General features: G+C 35.4%; 1 pseudogene; it reads left to right on the top strand.

The window, feature by feature from the left end:
• The window catches only part of LOC122335701, a 132750-nt pseudogene that overhangs the window by 92062 nt on the left and 26373 nt on the right, over nucleotides 1-14315 (top strand).

Raw genomic sequence — 14315 nt, 5'->3', positions numbered from 1 at the left:
TATTTTGTGCTTTTGTGTTTTCTAATTTATGTTTTGTCTTCACAAACATTCTATATTTTAAGTGACTCTGACTTTTATTTGATTATTTTGTCACGGGGTTTTATGTCTTTATAATACAATACATTTACACAAACAGACCGATTATGTTTCCCGCTTTGTTTTATTTTATTTTATAATAATAGTACGTTTGGATGGCATATTTCAAACATGTATTAGCTGTGCCGCCAGCTGGTAGTGTTTTCCACTAAACACACGCTCTGCTCTGTTTATGCAACTTGGTGGGACAGGACGGTAGACGCATTGTCTTTAGTAATCAGCAGTATGCCACAGATGCTGTAAAATGGACATTAAGGTGAAAATATCCTGTGAATATCCTTTTATTTACACCAACCTCCCAATGCCGCTGCTTAGAAAATGCTAATATCGCGGTGCAGGCATAAGGCAAATGTTCTCATTAAATACAACGGGCTCTCTATAATCAAAATGAGTGTTCTAAATAACACTCTGGGTCGCATGAGAGGACTTCATTAAACAAGCTTCTGTCATTCTTCTGGGCGCGTTGAACATCTGAGCTCTTACACCAGACTCAGGGCTAATCGAGAGTTGTTACAGTCTGATGCATGGGCGCTAAGCGTGGGGTGTTTCCTGAGATAAATGGAAGATGCATGCGCCATTGATCCGGCTGCACGGAGCGTGAAGGGCACCGAGACGCCTGGATTTACGCTTCCGCGGAGGGAGCCATTCGGCTGGACAACCGTGAGTGTTTTGAAGTGAGAAAGACAAAGACAGAAAGTCTAAGAGCGGTCGAGGCTTTGAGGGTTTGACGAACGCCTTCGGACATAAAAACACTCCTCCTTTTAGCATTAGCGTGACAGTCAGGCTTTTGACTTTCAGACCAGGTCCAGGCCAAATCATTGCTTGCTCTGGATCAATAACCGTCCATTTAGACAGGTGATGGGGCCCACGTAATGCTTTTGGCTTTCGCTAAAGTCACGCGCCGTCATTGACTGAGCACCCGACAAAAGGTTTGTCAGGTTAGCATGATCCATTTAGCCGCCGCTGGTAAAAAAAATCTCTCTTTCTGCATTCAGAAGGAGCTGGTCGTTTGGTCGTGATTGGAGGTCCTGCAGATGAGATGATTTGGTGCATGAGTCCTTTGATAGGAGAGAAAGGTTTTCAGATGAACCATTGAAACTCTGAAACCAAGTCTTGTATGTACGGTCAGTGGTGAGAGAGTGTTCTGGAAGCTCATTAAAGGAATAGCTCACTGGAAATACTCTATCTAAACTCTCTATTGAGTATTTGAAAAAAATTGCATGATATAAAATAAACACGTGAAATTAGTATTTTGTTGGACTAAATTTTTTTTTTTATCATTCTATATCTTACTGTATTTGATCTTTTTTTCTTGTGTTTTTATGCGTATATATTTGAAAAAAATTGCATGATATAAAATAAACTTTTAAAATAAAATAAAATTATAAAAATAAAATTATGATTTTGTTGTACTAAATATTTATTTGTTTATTATTTCGATATATATATATTACTGTATTTTTATCATTTTATGTGTTTTTTGTGTTTTTTTATGCGATATATTTGAAAAACTGCATGATATAAAATAAACCGTGAAATTAGTATTTTCTTTGTACTAAATATATTTTTTTATCGCTTATATCTTACTGTATTTGATAATTTTATGTTTTTTTGTTAGTTTTTTTCCAATATAACTATAACTATCGTTCTATATTGGGATTTCTATTGGCTGTTTTGTTTTATTTTTAAATTTTACATTTTTAATTGTTTTTTATTTTTATCTTTTTAATATATATGCTTCTTAATTTTATTCCTCATATTTATTTTGTTTTGTTGATGTGTTTTATATTACTTAAAGCTGTAACTCACACAATATAATCTCTGTTTAAAAATAAAAATAAGTATTATTTTATTTATTTATTTATTTTTTCTATGCCAGTTAAGACTTTTATTTTTATTTTTATTTTATTTTATTTTATTAAAACTATGTTATCTAGTATTCTAATAATTTACAATAATCACTCTGCAAAATATATATGTGGCTTTTTGTCCCTTGGTACTTGTGCTGGACTGCTGTTGTACATCACACGCACACACACACACACACACACACACACACACACACACAGCCGGCAGCAAAAACGAAAGTCTTTTATTTTTGACACAGACACTCCGTAAGAAAGATTGTCAATCGTAGATGAAGATGGAAGAAAGATGTTATAGAATAAATTTGCATGATTTTCAAGTGTCAATATATTGACTTCAGGCCTTACCTCTTTATAACTGTGTGTGTGTGTGTGTGTGTGTGTGTGTTTATATACCTAGTGATTCCCATCACAGCACATGTCACTATATGATAATACGAACAAATGAATCCCATTTTCTTCAGAGTTTAAGCATCCGTGACAGACTCATTACGAGCCTCTGCTGCTTCCGCTGGAGCATATGTGTGTTTTTGTGTGGAGCGTCTCTCTGCTGGTGCTAGGCTGTCAGGAGATGATGGATGGAGCCCCCCTCTGCTTCTATCTCTTTGACTCAGCGTGAGTTCATTCATGTTAAAGCGAGCGCTGGGAATTCCCACATCTCTGCTCCAGAGAGGTCTGCGCTTAGAGAGGTAGTGTGTCCACGAAGACCAGGACGTCACACAGTAGTTTGACAACTTCAGGAATGCTTTGATGCAAGTAAAGCTGGGCGCAAAATATATATATAACTCTGCTATGCACAGTTGGTCATTTTTTTGAAACGCACTCTTTGATTGTGAGCTTTACGCTGCATTGAGCAAATCAGCACTATTTTCCCATTTTGTCCATCTTTTGGAAGAATGTAGGAAGACTTTATGTCTTTTTTAAATTATATATATATATATATATATATATATATATATATATATATATATAGTATAGATAGATAGATAGATAGATAGATAACTGTATATTTATTAGTAGCTGCTTGAAATAATCAGTCATATGGAACTAAAGTTTATATAATAAAATGCTATTATATTAGATGTTTTGCCAGTTTGTTTATTCATATATTTAGTCATATTAGGATTTCTAATACAGTATGATCAGTAGTATAGTAATTGCAAACAAAATTCTATATATATATAATAAGATGTTGTTACATTAAACTGTTATTTTTTATGTATGTATTTTTTACTTGCTTATTTATTTATCTATAGAAAAGATGGCATATTAAGTAAAAATGTATATACATATACATACATATATATTATATATAATATTATAATAATGTTGCTTTCTTTTTCTTCCTTTATGTTTCTGTAGTTTGTTTGTGTTTTGTTAATCCATTTATTTATTTGGTCAAATATCTAGTTCAATGATCATTATGGCACTTCTGGTAAACTAACGTTCATATTATAAAATGTTATTATATTAGATATTTTGCCACTTTGTTCGTTTAGCAAAAATACAATTATGAGTTTTTATTACAGTATGATCACTTGCAAACTAAAATTTATACATATAATGAAATGTTATATTAAATTAAATGCTTTGCCATGGCTTTGTAAAGAGTTAATTATTTTTTACTTGTTTGTTTGTTGAAAGACGTTTAATTTAATTTAATTTAATTTAATTTAATTTAATTTAATTTAATTTAATTTAATTTAATTTTTATTTTATTTTATTTTATTTTTATTTTATTTTATTTTTAATTTTAATTGTATTTACTTGTATTTAATTGTATTTAATTTTATTTAATTTCATTTTATTAAATTTTATTTATTTTTTATTTATTTTATTTTATTTTACGTGGAAAGAAGTTCAACTGTCCGCTGCCAGAAACGTCCGTGACGGGTGTTGCAAGGCTAGCTGCTCATTTTGTAAGTCCTCGTGGGATGAAAGTGCCTGTTAAAGCGAGGTGAAAGGGAATGAAGCATTTAACTCAATGGAAGTGCTTTCAACCACCTTGACGGCCTTGTGTATGTTAGCGTATTAAATCTGGATGCACAATCAAATGTAAACCAGTGCCTGACACTGACACATCACAATACAGTAATACACATCGGGCATAATGTTGCTGGTAGCTATTTCCATATTCTTGCGCCATTTAAACACAATAATATCCAGATATACGTCCTTACAGGTTTGACTATAAGGCCAACAAACCTCATGCAGCTGCATTGTCACATGAAGTCCACTGTATTCCCAGGAGCCGATGGTTTGATATGGAATAATTACACTCCAGCTTTGAGAGGGACTTCCCAGCAGGCCATCTGAGACGCCCGCACACTGTGTGTGTGTGTGTGTGTGTGTGCGCGCAAGCTGGGCTCAGCTGGGAAGAGAGATTTGAGCTTGATCTGGTTTTTAAGAGGAGAGAGAGGAGGTTTGAGGAGCTCGCCAGATTTCTCTGCTAAGATGAATATTTGATCCTCCTCTCACTTGGAAATGACAGCATTACAGTAGATGAGCGCGCCAGAGCATTTGCCATTCCGCTTTTAGTTTCTAGGACACAGGCTCATTCAATACCTGCCACGCCCCGGATGGAGACGATATACAACATTTCAGGAGTTCGGTATAATTAATGCTACCAGAAAAAATATCACTTCCGATGCCATATATGCTATTGAATGCTGTTCTTATTTTAAGATAATTATCGATACGATTAAAAAAAATATCTGAGAAAACTAATGATCAAGTAAATGTTGTTCCGCTTTTTAAGTTAATTATTCAAGACAAGTAAAACAGCTAGTAAGAAAATGAGTAAATGAGTAGAAAAAAAAAAATCTAATTGAAAAAACTTGTCACCATAATCTTTATTTTACTTTTTATTATATATTTTTTAATTAATTAGAATTTGTTGTATTTATCTTAGTGCTTAATACAAACATTTAATCATGATTAATCACATCCAAAATAAAATTTTTGTTACATAATATGTGTGTGTACTGTGTGTATTTATTACATATATATAAATATACACACATACAGTATTTATTTAAAATATTTATATATAATTGTATATATATATATATATATATATATTTTTTTTTTTTTTTTTTTTTGCTTTTTTTTCTGCATTTTTTGCATGTTTTTGGTCCATTTATTTGTATTTACTTCTAGCCTTTTGCATCTCAGTTTTAGTCATTTTAACACTTACACTAATCAGTTTAAGTTTATTACTCTATTATATTCTGAAATATGACTAGGATATTTTTCAGGTAACATTAAAAAGAGTTCAGCAAGGTATGGCAAAGTCTTCCTTCACAGGCAGCTTGGAGGATGGGATTAAACTTCTCAAAATACTGCGTCTGGCCTATGCTTCATACACGTACTCATTCTGCTCTCTACTTCTAGTGTCTGTTTATTGTCTGACTTCAAGTTCCATCAGTGATTGATGTCTGTTGGTTTTGATCAGGGTTTGGACTCAAGGTCGGGTTAATCTGAGGTTTAGCTCTCTGAATTTAAACACCACCTTGTTTCTCCCAAAATCTGTAAAGTGCTGACTGTTCTCTTACGCAGATTAAAGGTTTTTCTTTCTTTGTCTTTATTACAAGACGACACGCGCACACACACACACACACACGAGCCGGTTTGATATCTGTGTCAAGAGCAGGTTCATACTCCTGCCTCAGCGGAGAACAGACACATAAAGACTTTAAAGTCTGAAATCCGGCTGTTCTGTAGATTTGTAGCGCTCACCTGCCGGACGGCCCGTCCCCGGATCTGCAGCTGTCTCTGGCTCCTGCTGTCTGCTGAGATTAGTGAAAAGGGCAGCTCTTATGTTCCTCTAGGAGTCTGTCAGTGAAGTCTTGTGCGCTGAAGATTTATAACTTTAAGTAGAGTTGTAAATGTGCAGCAAAACGGATGTTATTTCAGAACAGAGCCTTAACCAATCAACTCAGTGATGAGTAAAAACGTATTTCTGTTTACAGTGAATTTTGAGCAAATAAGTGCTGCAACATACGTTACATGCCTATGCATCTATAGTGTGTGTGTGTGTGTGTGTGTGTGTGTGTGTGTGTGTGTGTGTGTGTCTGTCTGAAACTGAAAGAAATCGTAAACTAAAAATCTAAAAGTACCTTGTGTTTTATTAAAGTGAAAAGTTACGCGTCAATTGTTCATTTTTACATTTCTATCAGCAAAATGTTGTGAGTAAGATCAAAATATATATATAGAATTAAAATATATTATTATAATAGCACTGCTCAGAATTTACTAAAGACACACGTATTGAAAATGCATTTGTGGGATTTTCAAGCTTTTAGAAGTTGGAATTGATGAGAAAGTGCAAATGAATGCAATAAAAACGGGCTCATGCGTAGATATTTTGGCAGTTTAAATAAAATGTTCTATTGCAATGTATTTCAAAATGTAACGAATGTAATTCCAGCATTATATAGCCTCTGGTGTGGCGGATTCTTCAGAAATCGGCCATGTTTCTCGCAGAAACCTTGCAATGTTGACGCTGCCACTGGGTTTCTTCATGTTCGTGAAACTGGTGCAAGGCGTGTCAGATGAAAAGACAGCATTTATTTAAAATAGAAGTTTTTATGCGTGCGCTTTATTGCCACGCTTGATCAGAGTCTGTAAATAATCCGTGGATTTGGCCTCGCTTTTTAACGGCTGCGGATCGTCTGGTTTATACTCTGATGATGTCTGCGCTAAAATGCTTTATGGATGAGGAGCAGATTTGGATGAAGTGTCTCGACGCCGTCAGAAAATCCCCAGAGTTTCGCTGGAGTCTCTTCCCGCCTCTCTGTCATCATCAAACGCTGTTTGACAGACTCTAATGTCTCCTGATTTATTAATAAAGGCGCTTATTTGATCTGCGCAGTTTTCTGTCAGTCTGAGGCAAATCAAGATTACATATGAGCAAAAACAGTGTTTGCAGCGTAGCGACTGTAAAATCCTCTTCTGTAGGTTGTATTATTTAAATGTGCTGTAAGTAATATTTTATGTGGAACAGCATACAGAAAAACGCCCCGCTTTTGCCTGACACATCACTGAAAAAAGTGTCCTGAGAAATCACACCTGTCAGTCAGACGGCCCTAAGCCCAAAAACACACCATTGTTTAGCCAATCAGAAGACTTTGAGTCGCTCTCAGGCCTATCAGTCACATTGAGCGTTCTGGTTTGCCAGCATCGGATTTTCTGACATGTACAATGGGATTTTTGGAGAAATGAGGCGGTCTCTGCTTCACATAGCTAATGCTAGAAACCTGCTTCGTGCAATTACACTCTCAAAGTAGCGTAGAAGAACCTTTAAGGCTAGGGGAAGGCTCTTTTGTAGAAAATGATTATTAAAATGTATGTAAAAAATGCTTCTTCCGATCACTGAAAGTTTTTTTCTTTGGGAGGCAAACCCAGAAATTAAGGCAATTTAGAAATCCCAGCCAGGAAAAAGAGGACGATGCTCACCCTACATAAACCTACACACACACACTGACACACACACACACACACACCACTTCTCATTTTACTCCAATCCCGATGGCGCTGGCTTTTAAACGTGTGTGTGCTGGAGTGTGTGTGTCCTTTATTGCAAACAGGTCTCTGAACATCAACGTTCCTCCGGCACAAGCAGCAGAGCTGGAGTGACTGCAATTTCTGCTAACCTATCCTTGCATCATCTCTCCTTCCTTTCCAGCTTTTCCCTCGTCCCTTCAGCCTGCTGCTTTCTCCATTCTCTTCCACTCTCTTCTCTGATGTCTTTTCTCTTGCTTGTCTCCAGAGCTCGCAGAACAGTAAACTAGCGGGTTTTTCTCACGCTAATGCACACGCTCTAAAGAAATGAAAAGTGCTTTTCCAGTGCTTGAAACCCATTCAGTAGCTCCGCTTTAAAGCAATAGTTGCATCGAAAATGCAAAAACGATTTCACCCTCAGGCCATTTAAAACGCAGATGAGTTTGTCTCTTCATCCGATTTGAGAAATGTAGCATTGCATCGCTTGTTCAGCAAAAGCGGATGCCCCGCAGTGAATGGGTGCCGTCAGAATGAGAGTGATAAAAAACATCGCAATAATCCTCACTGCTTCCAGTCCTTCAGTTAACTTCTTGAGAATTGAGAAGCTGAGTGTTTACAAGAAATAAATCTAACTTAAAAACCATTTATTCCAGTCATTCTAATACAGCTTCCTCCAGTGAAAAGATGACTGGAATCGAGAGAAATATGCTAAACAAATATTTGGCTTTTCACTGAGGTAGCGTGATTATAGACACTTATTTTCGCCAGAAGGGACTGTTTAAAGTTTTAAAAAACCCAGATTACTTATGTTTTTATCACATGCTGGTGCCACCCATGCACTGCAGATTTCTCCAAATCCAAAGAAACTGGCATCTTGCATGTGACTTGTTTTATTTTGGGAGGTGAACTGTTCCTTTAAGGCATCAGATAAATCCACCGTTTTCGGGGGCCGTGCGTGTGTAAGCAGCTCGCCAGGTTTTGGAAACGGAGCTGGCGTGTGTAGATTCAAGCGGACCCCTGGGAGGAGGGGCTAACAGATTAGACTCGCAGATATTCAACATGCTAATGAGAAGCAAATGAGGGTCTGTGCGGATAATTAGAATTGTAGCCAGCAGAGATCTATGAGAGAAAGCGCTTCAGTGGTCTAATATAAATTAGTAAATATATGGTGTCTCTGAAATGCCAGCGTTTATTGTGGATAAGGTCATTTATCTGCATCATCAGCAATTAAAGGTGTGTCTGTCAATCAGAAGTGACAGTTGCCCCAGAGGAAGCGTTTATTGCTCACAGGTTGCTCTGAGATACTTGATGTTAAAAATACTTTCTTCTGTCCCAGCTTAATATGCAGAGACAACTTTTAGAAGCGAGTTGATTTCCCAATACACTGGGACGTGGCGCTTTGTTTGAGCGTTTCATCTAGGCGGACGGGAGTCTCAGTTAGTTTAAGTGTTTAGGAGCTTTAGCTGCTTTCCACTTCATTTGAATGAATTCAATATAGTCGTTCAACTTGAAAATATTGCATTTTTATTTTTCTAGTTTACCGCAGCTATCGTTTTACCTCTGATTTGTAAAACAAAAGAACCTTGTGAATTTTGCTGACGTATTATCATTGCAGCGTTATCGTTCCATAAATCTGAAAATGCTACAGCAACACACAGACAATAAATGCATACAAATATGCATGCATAAATGTCTATTCACCATGTGTTTAGAAACAAATGTTGCGTAAAATCAGGTAAGTGCTATGTGAACAACCTTCAGGATACAGACAGGAATAAAACTGATTTCACAGGTATGATAGAATATAGAACTGTGAAATGTAAAGAAGCTACTAAATGTGGGCCAGATGAAATCTTTGAGTTCCTTAAAATCTCAAAATAATTCCAGACTTGGGTATTTTGACAGATATGAGGAATATGATTTTTATTGTGTGAAAAATGTTTTGAGTAGTTTTAATTGGTAATATTAGGTAAAAAAAAACAAAAATCAAATTAATTATTTTTAGTAAAGAAATGATTACATTATTAAAAAATAATAATACTAATATATATATATATATATATATATATATATAATAATATACTCTTTATATATATATATATATATATATATATATACTGCTGCTATATATATATAAACTATAAATAATAAAAAAATACAAATAAAATAAAAAAAATGTTACAGACTTTTAAATGGAGCTAAAATAAAGGTAATATTAGGTACAAAAAAACCTAAAACAAATGAACTAGTTTTAGTACAAATGATACATTATTAAAAAAATTATATATACATATATATATATATATATATATATATATATATATATATATATATATCTTCTTGCTATATATATATATATATACTAAACCTAAACCAATATATATGTATAGACTAAAACTCTTTTAAAAAAGAGAACTGTGGTATATGAGACACTGTTGAAATTTTTCTCCAGTAGAATGTAGAGATTACTGTTTGTTTTTCTCAGGAGAAACATCTGAAAAACTTAAGACTTACTAAACATGTCCATTTGTTCTCCATTCAGAAGCCACAACTGAAATAACAAAGAGATTTTACTTGTGATTCCTCTTTCCCTCTGAGTCCGTTTCTAGAGAGCAACAACACAAGTAAACCAGCAGAAATCTCAGTGTATGGAGCAGTGTGTGTGTGTGTGTGTGTGTGCGATGTGTGTGTGTGTGTGTGTGTGTGTGAGAGAGATAGAAGGGGGCTTTCTCATTAAAGGCTACGGAGTCACAGATCCTGCACTGCAACTCAGCTGCAATAGTCTGCAACCAGCAGAAGAAAGACTGAGAGAGAGAGAGAGAGAGAGTCTAAAAAGACTTACTGCCTCCAAAGCATTGAACACACACACACACACACACACACGCCCAGATGATGCAACTTGGATTCAGGGTAAACAGCAGTGGGGAATGCGTGTGTGGATGGTAAGAGCGTGTGTGTGTCGCTGTGAGATGTTTGTATGTATAGCGTTTCGTGTGCTTAGAGTCTGTTGTTTTATACATGCTGCAAAGCTGGTGTGTGTTTATTTCTGTATCTGTAACTCCAGCAGCGATCAACAAGCAGACTCAAACTCAGGGGCACGTATACACTACAGTTTACAGAACACAGAAAAAGCACTGATGTCAATTCGCAGGATGCACAGCCAGACATCATGTGGACAAGAGTTCACGCGATCTGATGGAGATCCACCGACCAAAGAGTATCTGAGAGCTTCACTTTCTTAAAAATCGGGCTCATTATGATATTTTTGATACGTATGACTCCTGCAACACCTTTGGCATCATACGATATACGCGACATTGCTAAAAGCATTGGGTCAGCTCCTGTCCAACTACTAGAGTAATATCCGGTGGAGTACAAATCTTAATAATAAAGCCATTATAATTGTATTTAGGGAACTGGACAGGACAGGTTTCTGACGTTTCTACATATCTGGGTGAGGTCAATATCTCAAGGATCCAAAATAACATTAAAACTTTCCAAAATATATTTAGCAAATATACTTGCATGCATTTTATTCCTGGGACAAGGTGTAGCAGTGTGCTGGATACATGTGAGTGTTTTCTCATGGCTAAAGTGAAATCTTTACAGCTGTGTAACACATCCCAGAGGAGAGCTTTGAGGGAAGGATGTGTAGCCTTACTGTTTCCATCAGGCCGTAAGTGTGTGTGTGTGTGTGTCCTCAGGTTTTGGCCTTGCATAGCTCTTGATGGCGTTTTACTGATGCTTTATATAGACGCGCTCTCCGCCCTGTGTCTCTGGCCGTTAGTGTGTTGCTGTATATAGCTCAGTGCTGATGGGAGAACCGGACCTGACTCCTGCACAAAGATGATAAAGTCTGCTGCAGCGTCAGGTCTGGTCTTCGGGCCACTCGCTGAGGCTGTCACACACACAAACAGTAGAAGATGTATTAAACTAAACATATTTCAGAAATATGTTTAGTTTGTATGTCAATATAGTATAGTATACTTCATACTATAGTAAAAGTTTATTTTATGCATTTTAAACAATATATATATATATATATATATATTATATATTATATATAAATATATAAATATATTTGCATATTCTGTTTTAATATTTGCATTTGTGCAGTAATATTTGCATTATTTATCTTTATTCATGACTATTTTTTTTGTGAATGTGTTTACATATTTTTTGTTATTTATTTTTATGTATTTGTTCAAACTAATGCAGTCAAATTTTTATCACAATTAACTGCATCTAAAATGAAAATAAGAGCATAATATATGTGTGTTGTGTATATATATATATATATATATATATATATATATATATATATATATATATATATATACTGTACTGTGTATTTATATGTGTACATAATAAACAGTATATATACATATAGTATGTAAACAAAAGCTTTTATTTTGGATGCAATTAATCACATTTAATCACTAAATATTGTACTATTATAGTATTATAATATTATACATTTGATTTTGTCATCATTTAATGAATCGTTCATTGCAGTGATTCGAATAGTTAATTTTTGAGTCTTTTGATTGATTCATTTTAAAGACTCAGTTCTTCAAAAGAGTCATTTGTTCATCAGCGTTGGTTCGTTTGTGACTTGGAAACCAACTTATCGTGTGGTATATTTGCTGACAGAGACCGTTGGTTATTATTTTTTGACTATCTAGGGCTGAGATTCAGTCTGCAAGCATAAGTTTCGGGGGACTAAATGTTTGTAATTTTCTCAGACTTTCTGTCCTCTTGCCATTTTGCGTGTGCAGATGCAGTACAGCAAAAGTTTATATTCTGTTTGCGCGCTTGTGTTTCAGAGGACAGGAAGCTGTTTGTGGCATGTTGTTGAATAAACTGGCAGCAGACAGAAGAGGACGTGTACTGTCTGTTTGAGCTCCTACGGAGGTGATTGAAGAGTGCACCGTATTACGAGGCCCTGATGGAAACAGTAAAGGTGGAGTTTTAGTTCCCCCTTTCATCTCTCTCTTTCTTCAGCATTCGCAGCAGTTTTATGAGCGACAGACAGCCGCGTGTCTTTTCTGTGGCTAAAGTCTGAGGTGCGTTTTATATTCTGAGTTGATCAAAAAAAAAAAAAAAAGAATAGTGACCTTTCTGCAGAAAAAGACAAAGTCAAATAAACAAACAAACAAACGGAAAAGCAGCGTTCAACCTTGGGCAGGAGCGCTTTCATTTACACATTCAATTTCACTGTTCTGAGCAGCGGCTAACGTGGCAGAATCTGTTCTATGGAGGGCGACGGGTGCCGATATCGCCTGACAGATCCCGGCTCGGTCCGGGCAGGAATTATTTACACAGACTGTGATCGCTGTGTCCATTAAGGAGGCGAGGGGATGTGCCAGGGAGGTCAATCTTGTTTGACAGGTGTGAGGAGAGAAACGACGTTTTGAACTCTCGACGCGAAAGCGGCGCTGGTCGATCACGTGATCTTTCGCTTCACAGATACGCTGGCCGGTTAGGATTTAAACCTGACGTGGGAAAATAATAGTCTAATATATATATATATATATATATATATATATATATATATATATATATATATATATATATATATATATATATATATATATATATATAATATATTAGCTTTTTATTGTGTTGTTATATGTCACCCTTGAGCACAAAAGAAGTCATGCTTTGTCATTTTTATAAAATGAAATTTAGGTTACGCTGTATATTAGGTGGCTTTAACTACTATGCACTTGCATCTATAAATAAGTACAATGTATATGGTTTAGGGAACGGGTTTGGTAAGTAAGGTGGGTTAATGTATAAATTAACAGGAATTAATTACAGATGTAACTACAAATATAAGCGCAATTTAAAACCTGTATGCACACAATAATAGGCATTGTACCAAATTATTAATTTAGTAGTTCAGGCAACTTAATATAAAGTAGGACTCGAGATTAATGCATAATCTGGAAAGTTTTAAATAAGCTTTGGGATCGATCATGCGGTTTGTTAGGATAGGATCGTATTTGCCTGAGATCTGAATCTGAAGGTGCAAAGCAAATCGCGAAAAATTACCTTTAAAGTTGTCCAAAATGAAGTTTTGAGCAAAGTTTTGATATATTTGCTGGGAAATGTACATGTCTTCATGGGAACGTGGTCTTTATTTAATATCCTTATGATCTTTGGCATAAAAGAAAGATAATTCTGACCCATACGTTTGGTTGGCTATTGCTACAAATTAAGACGGTTTTGTGCTCCAGGCTCACATATTTCATATGCAATTAATTTTATTAAGAGGCTCAAAGAGGGCAAAATATGCAGATGCTGATATTTCTATAAACAAGAAATGATGAAGTTCTGATACTTGATGTAAATCAGTGATATAAGAGTGTAGCAGATGCTTGCAAAAATGACACGAACAACAGTCACCATGTATCTCCAATAATATGTCTTAGTAAGGTGATATTTAAATATTTAGGTTTATGATCAAAGCATATGATGCAATGCGTTACAGTGATGACGTACTGTATGTGAGCACATAAACGCTCATCAAAAGCTCTAATGATAATATTTGAGTAATGTATTGAAAATCAAGTCAATTTCAGTCGCTTCATCTTTTACGTTATAAAAATCTGAAAAGATTTGACTACATGAGCCTGTAGTAAGTGGACATTTTCTTTATTACGCCTAAAAACCTTTTACTTGCTAATAAAAAAGACTAAATGAACAATTAGACAACAGAAGGCACTGATTAGATACGTTTTTCAGCAAAAATTTTGATATCGTTAGCCTTAGAAACGTGCAAATATCAAATACAGCGGAGTAGGCTTTGTGGGTTTAGAAACACTCCTTTGTAAAATAAATAATACA

Source organism: Puntigrus tetrazona, unplaced genomic scaffold, assembly GCF_018831695.1.
Source record: "Puntigrus tetrazona isolate hp1 unplaced genomic scaffold, ASM1883169v1 S000000846, whole genome shotgun sequence".
NCBI lineage: Eukaryota > Metazoa > Chordata > Actinopteri > Cypriniformes > Cyprinidae > Puntigrus > Puntigrus tetrazona.
The sequence above is the reverse complement of the archived record's forward strand: the minus strand, read 5'-3'. Positions and strand labels throughout refer to the sequence as shown.